Source organism: Larimichthys crocea, chromosome XII (assembly GCF_000972845.2).
Source record: "Larimichthys crocea isolate SSNF chromosome XII, L_crocea_2.0, whole genome shotgun sequence".
Classification (NCBI taxonomy): Eukaryota; Metazoa; Chordata; class Actinopteri; family Sciaenidae; genus Larimichthys; species Larimichthys crocea.
Window position 1 is genome coordinate 610,237 of NC_040022.1, and position 16,046 is coordinate 626,282.

General features: G+C 40.0%; 1 long non-coding RNA gene across 4 annotated transcripts in view; it reads right to left on the bottom strand.

The window, feature by feature from the left end:
* LOC113747169 (uncharacterized) overlaps positions 1-11,676 on the bottom strand; it is a 35,282-nt gene extending 23,606 nt beyond the window's left edge. For 2 of the 4 annotated variants that reach the window (XR_003463409.1, XR_003463407.1), the window contains exons 1-3: positions 11,290-11,676; positions 10,958-11,110; positions 7,425-7,498 (exon numbers count right to left, since the gene is read on the bottom strand). This is a non-coding gene — a long non-coding RNA (uncharacterized LOC113747169). The remainder of the gene's footprint in view (positions 1-7,424; positions 7,499-10,957; positions 11,111-11,289) is intronic. The other 2 variants (XR_003463408.1, XR_003463406.1) reach the window with 2 other exon arrangements.
* Positions 11,677-16,046: the final 4,370 nt, after the last annotated feature.

Genomic DNA, 16,046 nt, shown 5'->3' on the forward strand with positions numbered 1-16,046 from the left:
GTTGGTCACTTTTATTGACCAGCAAAACATCACACTGAGGAGAAGTCATTATACTGACACTACTGAAAGAAGATGGAGCTTTTACATTCTGTAATGAGGTCATTTAGGTGTTTCTCTCTCAGCTTTCTCCCTCTGATTTCTGTTGCGTTACACCTGTCTGGCAACATTTCACCCTATCTGTCACTGAGATGATTTCCTATCATCCAGCGCTTGCTTAATGCCAGACTGCATTAGTTACGAAACATCATTTTCAGATGGCTTTTTCATGTCTCCTTGAAATCTTAATGTGGAAGTCTGCAGCAGATTAAACCATCTTTGAAAGGTGAATCCACCGCACAAAAAGTGGATTTGAAAGTAGAGCTGTGAACAAATAAGAAGAATAACGCAAAGTCATGGCCTTGAGGTAGAGAAACAATAATATCTACTGCAGCAAACTCTATTCCTGAGAAGCCATTATGACTTACACGGGTTTACGTGTTGACATGCACACAGGCTGTTAGTATGCACCGCTGGCCTTGATCCAGCCTCACTTCACAAACATAAAAAATGCATGCAAACATGCACATATCAATGTATAGTACAGCATAGGTGAGAATTTTCAGATGCTTTTTACTGTTCAAGCCTCACCCCGAGGTTAAACTGTTCAAAATGCAAAACTCTGTTGCAAATCTTTACTAATGCCAAAGTCTGTGTAAAGGCAATTCCAAGATTTCTTTCAAAATACATTAAATATGTTGGGAAATAGTTGCTGAAACTTTCAAAATACATTAAATATGTTGGGAAATAGTTGCTGAAAACATGTAAAAAGACTTTGGACGATATATTACTGCAATGTGGGGTTAGAGTTTAAAACAGTTTTTCATCAGTTTTCATTCCAGGATTTTGTGGGCGGTGCTAAAGGGTGGCTCGATGACACACCGAGGCCACCCTGAGCGTAACCCTGCACCCCTAGCAGAGAAATAGAGACCGCAACCTGATTTTGACACCTAATTTCATAAACTTGTTAATATTTTTAATCATTCAAATTTTGCTGAGTGGTTAGTGACACTTTCTTCTTTGGTCTGACAAGCACAGAACACATATTTATTCTTACTTTACATACACCTTAACATTTTAACCAGATCCAAAGTCCTTTGGAAGAAGTGAGGACAGGCAAAAAGTTGGGGAGTATGGACTGTTTTAAACTCTGACGGTGGAAAACGTACTATAAGATTTATGGACTAAGATACAGTAAATAAAACTGGATGAGTTCATCCTTGGATCTATTGCTTTCAGTGTTGGCAGTATCACCTAAACAGACAGCTAAATTCCCCACCGGAGTCTTTAGTGGGATGCACTAAACACCACATTATGAACAGGGATTTTGTCCAGAAGCTCAGTGACTTGACAGCGTTCACCTCACAGAGTCTGGTATCTTTTGATGTCACAGCACTTTTTACCCCCACCGAGGAAACAGTAAAGACAATCAGACAGCGGCTCACACAGAATCTTAGAAAAAAAAAAATCCCCATCAGATCAGATCATCCAGCTACCAGGGTCGTGCTTTGATATGACTTATTTCACGTTCAAAGGGAATTTTTATAAGCAAGGGAGAAGCCATGGGGTCACTCATCTCTTATCATTGTTGGTAACTTGTATATGGAACTTTTTGAGCAGTGACGCCCAGCCCACCAGAACAATACTGGCATGTGTGACACTTTCGACATAATGCGCTGCTGCAGTATCAGAATAACACATCATTAACATCAATTAAGTTTACCCATGAACAGTAAGAGAATGGTAAACTACTGTTCCTAGACGTCTGTGTTCAGGTGAAGCAATGAACATAAAGACCACAGTACAGACCACTACCTTTAACTCTAATCACCACTTACAATATAAGGTTACTTTTAGGAATTCTTTTATACAGAGCAGAACATGCGAGGAGGAGAGTGAGGGAGAATGTCTAACCAAAGTTTTAAAGAGACATTTTTGAAGTCGGATAAAAAGATTTGGTTTCTGCTTGGACACCCCAATGGCAAGATCCTTCCAGAGAGGAAAAGTGGGGTGGTGTATGAGATCTCTTCAAAGAGCTGCAGTGAGCACCACAAAGGTGAAACAGCAAAAGACTCTGGGCAAATAACTTAAAGAGCTTTAGAGACAGAAAACTTCAGACCGAAACTGGTTACACTGCCAACTGGGAAACTGTCAGAGATCATTGTCCAGGAGTCAGTGGACAGAAGAAGGGATATCAAGGAGGCCAACACCAGAGCAGGTAATTAAAAAAGTGTCAATCAAACATCAACCAATGGTTGACCATGTGAAAAATGTCTTATATTCTCCTCATTGCTCCACACAGATGGTAAGTTGGTGTTTGCTGAGTCTGTTGCCGTTGCCTTTTCCACCGCAGGCAAACATAAAAACTTTAATAATGATTTACTTTCTCTTCTTTAAAGTGTGAGGGTCTTGGCCCTTGTTACCATGGTGGTATTTCTTGGTTGTGTTACTCTGACAGGAACCAGATGAAGGGAAACTTATTAGACCTGCACCGTCAGAGCAGCCAAATGTCACAGACGTACACCCACCAACATCTACACAGACACATACCTACTGACAGACAGATACATGTCTCCATCCCGCCATTCAGACAGGCACGTATGTTCAGATATACACATACACCACACATCTGCCATATGCATCCGCTACAGATTAACAAATGTATACACATGAACCCACATGCACACACACACACACACACAGGCTTATCATACCTTTGCCAGAGGCCTTTGGAAATGCCAGCTAAAAGCTCCTCGCAACAACAAGGTGTTGCATTTGCTTTCCCACAAGTGCCACAAGTCACAGACGGCAAGATGAAGGCGGGAGCAGGGGAAAGGGGTGAAACGAAAGGAAAGCGAGAGGAGAGAGCGAGCGAGAACGTGAAGTAATAACATTAACGCAGATTAACATAGTTTGATTCAAAATTTAAGAGGGCCATTAGAAGCTAATTCCACTAAACACGCATTTAAACTCAGAGCGGTGAGCCAATGAAAGGACGACGGAGATGGAAGGAAAGCGCGAGGCCGTTGTTATTGTTATAGTGTGCGCGACATGTTCATTTACAAAAGACACTCATACTCTGTCTTTGAAGATTCGAAGTCCATTGTGACTTCTGCCTTCATAACGCTTTACCATGTTTTTGATCAATTCTTCGCTATCATTTCACTGATAGCTGGTGACTGATACACCAGATGCCTTTCAGACGTGTTTTCGATCATCCATCCCACGCTTTCGTTTCAAAGATCAAAGCTGTTCAAGCTGCCACATAATGGTTCGTGCTCATTTGCCACTTTTTTAGTCTTTTTGTTGTTGTCTTTCTTTCAGCGTATTCACTCACTGCAAGGACAAGGAGCCTTTATGTGTTAAGATGTGTACTGACGCAATAGCTGTAGCCACTGTGTCCAAATCAACCTTATTATACCGAGAAATGTAACATTCATCTGCTGTACACTGACCTATAGTCATAACCAACCATAGCATTGTTACATCTACCTTTCACAATGCTGCCAATGTATCATTCTCACATATGATACAGATCTAGAAAAAAAAGAAAAAAGACTTACTTACTGTATATATTGCCCTACACAAACATCTCACATGCACACACGCCTTTAACGATTCTGAGAAACAGAAAGAGACAGACACGAACCCTCTCCAAATTGCCACAAAGAACATTATACGCTGCGTCTCTTTCCCAAATTGTCGTTTTATCGAGCTAATACCTGACTGACTGACTGAGATAGAGGAGACTATAGCTCGTAAATGAATGAAAATAACCTTTTACCACCAGAGGCTGCGATTTGTTGCCATCCTTTCCTCTACTTTATGCATGAACTGAACAGCAATGATAGTGTGTGTCTATATATATGTATATAAGTATTTGATTATCCCAGTGTGTGACAATGTTGTGTCCACCTATAGTCTGAACCTGCTTACTACAACGTCTGATTCTTCTTCCTGTCTCTCTCTTTATCCATCCATACACGGTCTTTAATATTTCAAGCTCTCTTTTTCCTCCATTTATCTCTGTCTACGGAAGTATATTTGTATTGTTAAGCTGAAATTTAAAGCACATTTGAGGGACAGACCGTGTAGGTGAGAGAGAGACAGCGAGAGAGAGAGTCCATTGCTGCTGATTTAGGACTTAGTAAAGAGAATGAATTGCTACTATTCATCCTTGCAGATGTAGCCTGACTGGGCACTATTCCAACACGTACCACCCATGTAAGTGCCAGTACACACACACACACTAACACCTAGACACACACACACTATGGATGGATTTAGAGGGCAGTAAAATGTCCAGGGCTGCTCTGCAATCTGGTAAATGACCTGGTGATCAAAGCTGAGAGCAGACAGAGTAAGGGAGACCAAAAGCCGTCAGTGTTGAAGTAAGGCTGAATGGGTGCAAAATGTGTGTGCTTTTCTTCATTCAACCTAATACGCAGAGATACATTGAGCATGCCTGCGTCCTGCATGGTTTATTTTGCAGCAATGACCGGCTTGCTGTACATTATCCTACTTATTACACAGACACTCACTGAAGATATCAATAATTTGACACAAAATGTTGAATTAAAGATACATTTATTGATTTTTTTTTCTTTTTTTTTTTAATTGCATCCAATGTGGTTCGCCAGATAGATGATGACAACTGTGTGCATAGCAGCGGTCTATTATACAGAAATAACACACAGTAGAATGCTGCAATTGGCCGCGCCTGATCTTTTTTCACTGTTGTCAGACTGAGTAAAATATATCTATTATTATTAATTATTACTACTATTATAATTATATATATATATATATATATATTATATATATATATATATATAATATATATATATATATATATATATATATATATAAATAAATAAATATAAATAAATCAACATATTGATCTGTTCACCAAACAGCTCTCAGAAGTGAATGTGTGTGTGTCTTCAGACAGATCTATCAAACACTTAAATCCTGTCTATGCAGAAGACAGGCCAAAGCACCGCCAAATAGAGGACTTAATTTCCATGTTTTCTCATTTTATACATATTTTCATCCCACCGGAGTTCTAATGTCAGGCACTTTGTTCACCGTACCAACACAGCATGTGTTACTGATGCAAAGGTCCTGTGAGACACCAACACTGTGCTAAGAAAGAGGGTAAAAGAGGTGCTGAAAGTGACTCATCCTTCTTTAAAGTGTAGTGTGACTGATGCTTGAGCATGACTCTGGTGCTAAGTCAAAGTGAGAGCACTAGTGTTGAATACTGACCTTTAATATTTAAAGTTTCTTATTCGCTCACCAGAGAACTGAGTCATCTTACATTAATGCCTGTGTATGTGTGTGTGTGCGCGGGCATGTGTGTGTGTGTGACGTAATTATGAGCGACGCATTAAGCTGTGGGGAACTGGCAGAGTCATGATGTGCAACCTCATATGGTATGGAAGTGATGTGACAGATCTCAGTGCATGCACATACAGATACACGGTACGCAGTACAACGTGTCACAGGACTGTCATAACATCCTGTTTAGATGTGCATCTCCTGCCCTGATGTGCCTCGGAATAAAGTTCTATATTTAGATCCTGTTTCCACAAACTCCACACAATATGGAGAATATAACTCATGATCATAACAACATTTGCATGTTAGTGAACTTTGCATGACATCATGTATACAAGACACTGCTGCACAGGGGTACTTCCCTCCTCCTTGGCCTCAAAGACTCAAAGAAAACTTTGCAAGAAGTTCATCTCTGGGGTGTCCAAACGGTTCCACAAAGGGCCGGTGTGGCTGCAGGTTTTCCTTTCAAAACCAAACAGCAGCACACCAAACTTGACTCATTTAATCAACTGATTTCAGTATTTAGAGAGCTGATTGGTCAAACTGTGTGCTTTTGGTTGGTTGGAACAAAAACCCGCAGCTTTCACACCAGGATAGTCCAGGGGACTCGGTTTGATTGGTCTTCATTTGGTTTGGTTCACTTTCACACTACAAACCACACCAACTGGTACCATGTCATGCAGTTACAGCTGCTCATTTGGGGGGCGGTATTGCCCAAATTGAGCACCGACCCACGTTTTCAGGCGAACCAGAGTTCGCTTGTTTGGTCCGCACCAAAGTTCGGATGAGCTTTCACACCTGGCCAAATGAAGGAAATGACCTCTGGTCCGTTTAAAGTGGACCAAACCGCTCTGGTGTGAAAGCGCCTATAAAAACAGCACTACTACTGAAATAAATAGTTTGATATGGTGCCAGACTGGCATAATGAGTGGAGACAGAGGGGAAACAGCTAGCACGGATCTGTCAGGACTTAACAAAACACACCAAACAGCACCTTTAAACTTCAGTAATTAACACTTCTTGCAATTTCTTTGGAGCCCTGCGATGAACTGGAGACTTATCCAGGGTGCACCACAACTCTCGCCCAAGCCAGCTGGGATCAGCTCCACTGCCCCACGACCCCGATAAGGATAAGCTGTTACAGAAAACTCTTTCAAGGTACAATGGAGGGATAGTTTTATTGCGAGTTTTTGGGTTGGTGCAATGACTTCCTGGAGTCTCTGCTTGTTGCCTGGCAAGGTTATTACAAAATGTTCATTATTTCTTCCTATTAATTTTGCTTTCATTATAACCACTCAAAATAAATGCGAGGACTGCGTCATTTAAGTCACTTACAACCATCATGGCATCACTATTTGCCCTCCTCCGCTGCTCTGTGTCAGTTATTAGCTCTTTGCACCATCTGAACCAAACTGCTTACATGCATACAATTTGTAAAATCACATTATGATGGTCTTTTACGGTCTATGATTCTGAGTTATAATGATGTCTGTTGACTGCTACTCTGGGTGAAATTGCATTAGGCAACTGGGTTTTGCACCCATAATGGAGTGTTTCCTGCTGCTCCATGAAAGATGATGTAATTTCTCCTCTAATCTGAGCCACGTTGGTGTCCACAGCCAGTAAAGTTGATTGCGGTTGTACGCAAGATTAACTAATTTCAACCTGCAGTATTAACTCTTTCAAGGGCCCAATTCAATTCTTGGTGTAGTGAAGTTGTTTTAGAGCACTAGAGATTTTATTTATGTATTTCAGTTTATTTTTTTCTCACAATTGTGAGGTCATTTAAAAATAAAAGGAAAACAAAGAAAAATTTGGATGTACCATAATGCAGTAGTTAGTAGTAGTATCATTCTACATCCACTGTTTCAGCTAACAACAACAACAAAAAAAGACCTGTCTCATCTCTAAAACCAGCTGCATTTTAATCCCAACACTTCCCACTTTCTTTTTCTTTTCTTTTTGGAGGGAGGGGTTTTGTGTTACCCCACTGGCAAGGCTGCATAACTCTGCATCATTACTCTAAGCCTTTCTCCCTTAATGCTTACTGTAACACTGGTGCCTGCTTGTCCGCCAGCGAGGCTCCAATCAGTCTGCTGTATGGTGTTAAAGTCTTTTTAATCTGTGCGAGTGAAGAAAAAAGATAATTGGAAACAATCGAGGAGAAAGTAAAAGGCACTGAGGCGAGCGTGGTTAGGAGATGTCGGTGCGGGAAAATGTCGGCTTTTATCGCTGTGAGACAAAAGTGATATCAAACATAATGATGCGCGCACATGCCTTCGCAATCACACACACACACACACACACACATATACCAATAGGGGTAATGATTATGCAGCTTATCAGTTTACTGTTTATCAGAGAAGGCAATAACAAAGCCCGAACAATAATTAAGCCATTAGAAATCAAACTGTCAAGTTCAAATGCGCTCGCTTTATCTCTTTCTCACACACACACATGCACACTAAAACTCACACACATTTATTTAAAGGTTCTTTTTACTACAACATCTGTCACAAAGGCGTTTTCTTATTCTATTTTGAAAAAAGTGGCAACCAAAAATCATGACATCCGAACATAAACGGTTCAAAATCAAGTTTCTGTGCTGTCTTATCAACGTTTATTCCTCTGTTTGTGCTCAGTTTAAATGCTAATGTATGCAGTGCTTCATATTTCAGCAGCACTTTCACTTGTGTTGTGTTTTTTTTTTCCCTGTGGTTCCCATAGATTACTTGTCAATCAAGTAATCATCTGTGGGAAGCACACAGTGACTGTAAACAGCAAACAAACACACTACCACCTCTGCAGAGCATGTAAATAACAGAATGTACATTATCTTGCTTTCAAGTCATTTATTGACAGTGACATTTTCTTGTATATATAATAAAGAATGAGATGGCTTATTCAAGGGCCAAGGATTCATTCGGAACGCCTTAGGTCCACCACTCAGGGTCTTTATACTGGCATTGGATAATACAGGCAACACACACAGTTGTCTAATTATCATATTGTCAGTAAATCCTATAGAAATATGCTGGTTTCATTTTTAAACGAAGGCTAAGTGATTTCCTAAACTGTATATATTTTAGTAGCTGCCTTTCACACAGGATTAAATGCTGTATTTGTTGAGGACTATTTTCATCTTTGGTACGCTAAGTGAGGTCTACATAGGAGAACACTGTTGTTCATTAATGTGCTTTAATTGGTTTTTTTTTGTGTGTGGAGGGGTTGCAGGTGCGGAGCGAATAAGCTATTTCAGGCTTTGGATAGGGACAGGAAAAACTTGTTAGAGTGATCAATTCCTTGTTGTTCTTGGTCTTTTCATGGGATTTGTCGACCAGCCATAAGGTTTGATTCGGGTGTGAAGTGAACATCGCAGACTAAGGCAAAGATTTCAGGCCTGTGCTGACCTATGCTCGGTTCTCGCTGTGTCTTCCTCGACTTCCTTTGCTCTCTAACTCGCTTCCACTTCACCCATCTCTACTCTAGCTGTCTCTTGTGTAGTCCAGTAATTGATTATTGCTGCTGTTTCAAGTAAAGGATCTATAGGAGTGTGGATTATTTTGCGAGGCCTCCTCTCTATTCAACTCAGCAGGCAAAAAGAAAAGAAAAAAACTCAGAACCTTGCCGACTTTAGACCAGACCACCAGAAACACAGCCGCATTAACTCACTCACTCACACACACACACACACACACACACACACACACACACCCCTCACCTTTGTCCAGTTTGCATGGGTGTTTTTTTGTATTCAACAATTCCTTGACCTGACTTCATCAGGATTTCTGAGCATGCATGGTAATCTCTGCCTGAGCTCTGACACTTGTTACAAATCACTTGACCCCTGAGCATCAACTTTCTCTTCTTCCCACTGGCTTATACTGGAATAAAAGTGCTAAGGTGTTTTTGGTAAACCGAATGTAACCCCTACTCTATGTATTAAGGCAGACTAACTCTCCAACACCTACTCTTACTGCTTGCCTTTCAATAGAAGGGGCCTGAGTTCATATGACTTTTATGAATTAGTATTTTATTTTTATTCTGCGTTCCTTACCCCAGCAATCATACAAATGATATAAATTAAGGACACAAACCACTGTGCTTTAAATCCAAGGCTACGTTTACACGTAGCCGGGTATGTTGAGAAACGAATATTTCCCTCCCTCCGTTTTCCAAAATAACATCGTGCACATAGCATCGTTTTCAAAAAAGTCAACCCGCATAAATACGCCATCGAGCGCCGTCATAACTACGCCAAGCCTGTGGGTGGCAGTGTAGGAAGAAGGCGAATCCTCTGCAAGCCAATCAGAATAATGCTTCCATGATCATCGTCATAGCAACAAGTAAACATTGGTCGCACTTTTGGCGCCTAAAACTCCGTTTATCTCAATTTACACGCAAAACCGGAGTTTTCCAGAATCTCCACTCTCGCCGGAGTTTTTAGAAAGATTCGTTTTCAGAGGCGAATTCCCCGTTTGCGTGTAAAAGATAGGTACAAACGAAGAGAAATGTCTCCGTTTTTAAAAATACCCGTGTACGTGTAAACAGGGCCCAAATTATCCTGCATCAGGTATTTATTTATAAACAAAACAATCTTGAAAATAATGTAAAAATAAATAAAATAATATCTTCCTTCTTTTCACAGTTCGTAGAAATCAAATTCACAAAATACAGATTTCCTTAAGTACCCTGTAGTTCAATTTTTCAACTTCATTATAGGGGTGGGCGATATATCGAATATACTCGATATATCGCGGCTTGTTCTACGTGAGATGTATGAAATGACTATATCGCGACCATCGAGTACTTGTCACGTAAATGTTTTAAGCCGTCAGCATTTAATTCTCCGTTGTTTCGCCTGTCACTCACTCCTGCTGCTCCTCACAGCAAGCAGCACACTGCCCCGCCCACCCAGAAAAATCCCCTGCGCGCATGCGTACTTTTTGTATCAAGTGAGGAGAGAAGTGAAGAGCACAAGCGAGTTAATTGAAGATGGAGACGGACGACTTGGTTCCGAAGAAAAACAAGTGCGGTCACGCCAGCCGTCTCTCGTTTTCGCGTGGCCACGTCAGCTGCTCCAATATTTTCAAGTGCGCCCTTATTGCGACTTTATGTCAAATACTTTGAGAAAAGTGGGAAAGTCAGCGCTAGCTTACTGCAGCGTGTGGACACTTCCGGTTTTCAAAATAAGACGTGGGTGTTAAATTTATTAAAGGTTTATTTATAAAATATGAAGACTGGTTAAAATTTGATTTAAAAAAAGTGTGTCTCATAAGCCAAGTATGATCCTGCACTGCTTTAAAGCTCATATTTACATTATGAAATGCATTAAAAATTCATAAAAAATATGACACGTGTTAAAATGCTATAAAAAGAGTACAAAACAACAACAACAAAAATATCGAGATATATATCGTGTATCGCGATATAGCTTAAAAATATCGAGATATTGGTTACAGGCCATATCGTGCAGCCCTAATTCAATGTATTACCTGTGGTACCACACAAATAAAATAAACGTATACCCCAGCCGGCAAAACAAAACACCAAATAAAACGTTGCAGGCCTGAAACTTTACCGGTGTTTCTCGAAGTCAGTTTAAACAAAATGGCGTCCAACCGTAGGCACGGAAATTGTCAAGGGGTGGCGAGGATGAACAGCAGCGAGGGAACAGATGTGCGCCATCCTTCTGGGAAACTGCAGCCAGCACGGGTCCCACTCTCGTCGTCTCCTTTAACACATTAAAGTATCTAAGTGTCCATGCCATCACTATTTTGGGGTAAAATTAGACTAACATGACGATAGCATTTCACAATTTAAATTGGTTGGCATGGTTAGCCACAAGCGGGAACTAGCGACTCCATTTACCATTAAACTTGACCGTAATAATACATCACAGTAAATATTTACCTGGGAAGATGAATTCTAAGTAGTTTTCGGATTAACTTTTCGTCAGCTCCAATTAAAATATACTTTTTATCCAAAACTCCCCTCTGTCGGACAACTCTCTCTCTCTGTCGGGCTTTTCTCAGCTTGTTGGCAAAGAAAAAAAACATTGACGCTCACGGACATTTTCGGACCCAGCAGCTAAAATCCCGCCCCTCAATCAAACAACAGACGCCTATTGGCAGGCAAAACATTAAACAACCAATGAATGAAAACAACTCAAAACCAAGTTCGATCTAAACCTGGACAAACGCTATTCAACCTAACATGAAGGGTGTGATGCATTCAAAGACCATAGTAAATATAAACTTCACTTTTGTTTTAAGGCAACTGCATCTATTTCAGTTATATATTTGCTCCCATTACCCTTTTAACTAGGGCTGTCAATCGATTAAAAAAAATTAACTAATTAATCGCAAAAATTTCTGTAATTAATCGCGATTAATCGCGATTAATCTATCAATAAATATATCAATACATTAAATGCATTTTTCTGAGACTGAAGCTTATAATGAATATTTATTTATGTAAAATGATCAAATTAATGTAGAATAAACACAGAGAAAGTATATTTAAATTCATTCATTTTATTGGCTTAAGGTGCACATATGCACAGTGCAAACAGGAAAAAAAGCCAGAATGAGGAAATATACTGACGAGTGCCACACTCCTGTAGTGTAGACTGGGTGTTTTGCTTTGAGGTGATATGTTAAAGTCATGTTACTTCTGTGGAATTTAAATTCGGCTTTGCAAACTGTGCAAATTACCATGTTTTTGTCCAACGAGCCGTCGGGCAACTTTTTAAAATGAAATGTTCCCCCTAAAAGTCCGTCCTTATCCATCTTTCCGCCATAGACTCTCCTTTAGTTAGGATAGATCATAGACGTATATACATAGACGCCGCATTGAGCAGGTTGGTCCGTTGTTGCGATACGTTAACATGTCCGCCATATTGGATGTGGCAGATCTGCCCGTAAACTAAAACAAGCAGGGCCGGTTTTAGCTGTGGGCAATGTGGGCGACCGCCCAGGGCGCAGTCTCCGTGAGGGCTTTAAGTTAATGCCTCTTATACACCCGTTCACACACACACACTAATATATCTGGGAAACAAAGCTCTACTTTGCCACATCCAAAATGGCGGCCGCCACCGGAAGTAAACAAAACCGCGTTAATTGCGTTAATTTTTTAAAATTAATCGACAAAATTAACGCGTTAATTTTGACAGCACTACTTTTAACACATTAAACATAAAAATACACATTAGCATATTGGTTGTGAAATAGTTTAAACTCATATTTCAACCACTGGGCTACACGAGCATTAGCAACAAGGACATCTTTAGAAGAGTCACGTGAAGCAGGGAAGGGTCTATGCTAAACCATTGTTCTCAGTGAGTTGTGAGGGCTTCTCAGAGATTAAAAACTTTAGGAAGGCGACGTTTTGTCTACAACAGGAGTAGGATGTTGAAACTTGGGGGTTCCTCGTGTCTGGTTCTGTCTGTCTAGTGTTTGAATTCGGTTTGCTGGAGACCAGCTGACTCTTTTACCCACAACAAAGCCTTAACAAACCTTTCTCAAAGTGTTCTGACTCTGATCTTAATAACAAAAGAGATGCACAACCATTATTTACATTTAACCTTTATCATTTATTCAAGTTCAGTATCTACACCTCTGCCTAAGTGCAGAAAACCCACGGCAACACAGGGATCTAGTCACTCCTGACAGAGAAGACAAGAGAGTCACAACCCGACACTTCAGACCTTATCTGAGAGGAAGACTCTTTGTCCCCGTGCTGTCCCCACCCTACAATAAGTGGTTATTTTGTTTGTTGTCACAGAGGTGTCTGACAAAGCAGAGCTGAGGTTTACATGCCCCATGCTTCCATACTTACCAAACCAACAAACGTCAACACTTATATGTAATATGCTGCCAATAGACCAGCCCAAAAAGTAAAAAAGATGATTAAATCATTAAATGCAAATCAACAAAAATACAATACAAATAAAGGATATGAGATGTTCTTCTGTTCCTCTTCTTCTGTTTCTTCTGGTGCAGAAGTGTTGACCACTTAAAGCACGCTAGAGGCTGCCATGCAAAGTCCTTACAGCTGATCAGAAAGTGACTAACACATTCACACACACACAAACACTCACACACGTGCACTTACACACTGATGATTCAGCCTTCAGGAGCAATTTGGGGTTTCCAATTTTGCCCAAGGACACTTTGCACGCAGCCTGCAGGGAATCCAACCGACGATCTTCCCATTAGTGGATCCCAGTAATGTTGATCTGCTCTCTCTGCCTCTGCTGAAGCAATGAGGAGGATGTAGATTCTGCTCCTTTTATATACATGGAGCAGAACTCCAGAATTCCACTTCTGGAACAGGAAGGTTCTTTGTCCATATATGGTATTTCCACACAGACACAGACACACACACACACAGCACAAAGACAAAGGTCATCTTTTTTTTTGTTTTAAACATGTCTGACCTTTGAGTTGTTAAAATGACATGCCTGTGCTTTACATTGAATTTGTTTTAACAGGATAAAAAATGGATGATGTGCTTGGTGCTGGTGGCAGCAGAGAGACAGTGTGTGTGTGTGTGTGTGTGTGTGTGTATGTGTGTATGCATCCTTGCCAAGGCCTTAGTAGACATTGCATAGAAAGGTAGCTAAGAGAGCACTTGAAAGGGAACAAAGGAGACACCAAGCAAGTGAAAGAAGAACATGAGGATGCAATGAAAGAGGAATGTCAAAGTGAGTCACTCCAGTCTAACCAGTTAGAAAGATTGGTTTCTGGATGCAAAAGAGCAACCTACCAAACGTCATAAGTAAGAACAAATGAGAAACACGCTCCTCACATACTCTTTGCACCATCTTACTTACTTCAACACCCAACATGGAGCTTGAGATGTCAAGTGTGAATGTATTATGTAGCTGACCAATAAAGAAATCCGCACTGCTTTAGGTTTCAGCATGAATAAAACATGAAAACGTGTCCAATATATATATATATATACGTATATGTGTGTGTGCGTGTGTGATCTAATTAAGTTAGCCGAAAGGACGTGTCATTTTTTGAAACGCTTTCTTAGATCTGTCTGATGAGTATGTGAGATGTGGTTCAATAAATAGAAAGTGTAATTGAGAGGAGAGAGAAAAAAGAAAGAATATGCTACCATTTCAATTTTCAGCTCTGTCCTCTTGCAAGATCGATTCTGTCTCTGAGGGACAGTGACAAGTAGATGAAATTCTTTATCTCTCTACCTCTTTCTCTGTCTCTTGCGCGCACACACACACACACACACACACACACACACGCACACACACATAGACACTGCATTTCTATCCCAGACTCATGACAAACATTCAACAACTGATCTAAAGGGATTTGTATTCGTATATCTATGCGCCCCTTCTTATAACAAATAGAGACAGAGAACTACAGCCAGTAGTTAGAACACATACAGACACAGGATAACATACTTTATAGACACATACCATATAATATGAATATACACTGCATGTGTGTATATTGGCTACATCTTTCACCTTAATTTTCAATTAAAACAGACAAATTAATTTTCAGAATACAGTAGAATTATAACTAACATTTCTCTTCTATTCAAACCGTGATGGTCATAAATCATTTTATACCATCAAATTTATTTCCTTTATTTCTATACTTGGAAAAGTGTCCTCACAAGGACAGAAAGATGACGAAAATCTTCCAAAGTACAAACTTTTGTCTCACCTCTTTGAGGTGATAATTCACATGAGTGCTGTTTCCTTGGCTTTGGCAACGCTTTAGGTGATGAGAGGTTATTGCTTTGCTGTCTTGCACTCACTACAGGTACTGACCTAAAACACTGTAATAAAACAAGACTAAGCTCTGTGAGGCTATAAGAAAAAACACATTGGAAAATGGATAAAAGTTGAGGACCGGAGCTTGTTTCTGATCCCTAGCAGTTGCAGTAAAATAAAGGGTGACAATGGTGGTCTCAGCATAGAGGTCTGGATTTTAAAGGGTTTATGCAGAAACGTTAATATGTTAAGCCATTCTTAAATTCTATAGTTTTGTGAGTGCTGTTTTAAAAAGACCAAAAACAAAGTTCAGCTGAGGCTAATGGGATCATCATGGGTTTTGCACCAGTTCAGTGTATTTGACCATAAATCAATCAAAGTACTGGACAAGTTGAAATTGTGACCTGCTGGAAACATGAATAGAGCTGGTGCTCCAGATTTCAAGCTGTGGAGACATTTCACACTGAAGCAATAAAAAAATATATTATATATTGGCTAGCCAAACCATAAATGTACCAAATTTCATGGCATATAGCTGAACATAGACAGTGTAGGGTGCAACCTCTGTAATTTCTGTCTTGAATATATAACATATCATCACTTTACGTGTTTATCTCCATGGCAGATTGGAGGTGGAGATGATAATGACAAACAAATCTGTTACACAAGATAACTAGTCTAAGTCTATTCATTGCTTGACAGATTAATGGTTATACAAATATATTGTTGTTTGGTTCATCCAGGGTTAAGTTTAGACATGTGGCAAAAAGAGTTATTGCTGCCATTAGTGGTGTGGGAATGATTATATTTCATCAGGTCATACTGATGTTAGTAAGATATCCTGATTATTCTTACAACTAATGCACACTTGAACACACTTTTTCATGAATGCAGGTTAATATTGCGGTTAACACTA